Source organism: Limulus polyphemus, unplaced genomic scaffold (assembly GCF_000517525.1).
Source record: "Limulus polyphemus unplaced genomic scaffold, Limulus_polyphemus-2.1.2 Scaffold2720, whole genome shotgun sequence".
NCBI lineage: Eukaryota > Metazoa > Arthropoda > Merostomata > Xiphosura > Limulidae > Limulus > Limulus polyphemus.
Window position 1 is genome coordinate 107,176 of NW_013668330.1, and position 1,570 is coordinate 108,745.

The following is a 1,570-nucleotide window of genomic DNA, read 5'->3' on the forward strand; positions in this document are numbered from 1 at the left end:
AATAAGTTGATAATGGAATGGATGACTAACACTTAAACAAGGCATGTTAGCAAGGGCTATTAACGCAGCTGTTGGAAATATAATTGACAGGAAAACATGTGCAACAGACATAAAACATAAACGTATTTTAAAATCTATGATTAATCGTTACTATTGTAATGATAGCAATATTAGAAATAAAATTGATGGGTTCAAAGCAGTTGTGAAACTGAGGATTTTTTATTATGGGTATCATTGAGACTTGGTTGGATTTGAACAATTTTGATGAGATAATCTTTTTTGAAATACCAGATTACAGATTATTTACTATAGATAGAGTATTGAAAAAGGGTGAAATACCAGATTACAGATTATTTACTAGAGATAAAGTATTGAAAAAAGGGTGAAATACCAGATTACAGATTATTTACTATAGATAGAGTATTGAAAAAAGGGTGAAATACCAGATTACAGATTATTTACTATAGATAGAGTATTGAAAAAAGGGTGAAATACCAGATTACAGATTATTTACTAGAGATAAAGTATTGAAAAAAGGGTGAAATACCAGATTACAGATTATTTACTAGAGATAAAGTATTGAAAAAAGGGGGAAGGAGCTGCTTTATATGTGGGGAGTGAACTGCATCCTGTTGAGTTAGAGCATAGTCAAGAAAATAGCACTGAGGTTGGGTCAGTTTGGGTTAGTGTTAGTGGATATAAAGGGAAAAGTCTTGTAATTGGGATTTGTTATAGACCACCAGGTCAGAATGTGGAAGTTAATGAGAAACTGTATAATGAGATCAGAATGGTAGCTGAAAAAGATGTTGTTACTATGGAAGATTTGAATTTCATGGATATTGATTGGGAAAATGTCTGACAGTGAAGGGGATAGGTTTATGGAAATTGTTCAGGATACTTTTATGCACCGACTGGTGATGGAACCTACAAGAGAGGATGCTATATTAGATTCAATATTAGCATCCGATGTGAATATGATAGACAGAGTTGTGGTTGGTGAGCATTTAAGTACAAGCGACCATTACATTATTAAGTCTGGGATTTTATTACATGTAGAATGGAAGAAAAATAGTACCCTGACTCCAAATTTCAGGAAAGACAATTTTAATGGAATGAGACATGATCTGGCTTCTGTATATTTGCCTAAAGAGTTGGGAGGGGATCTTGAACAGATGTGGGAAGACATACAGAACATATATATTCCCTAAAGATAAAAAAGGGCAACAGAGCGAAATAAGCCAGTATGGTTTAGTAAAGGTTTAAGAGATATATTAGGGATAAAGATAATAATTAAATATATTTAAACTTACTGGGAATAATAAGGACTTGGAAATGAAGAGAGCTGGTTAAAAAGGAAGTTAAAAGGACAAAAACTATTTGAAAGAGGGTTGGCTGAGAGAGTTAAATCAAACAATAAGGAATTCCTTAGGGTGGGTAAGCAAAATGTTAAGATGGGAATTTGGCCTCTTAAAAATGATAGTGGGGAGCTGATCTTGGAAGATTATGAGATGGTAAACTTATTAAATTATATGTTCTCTTCAATGTTTATGAAAGAAGATACAAGTATTAT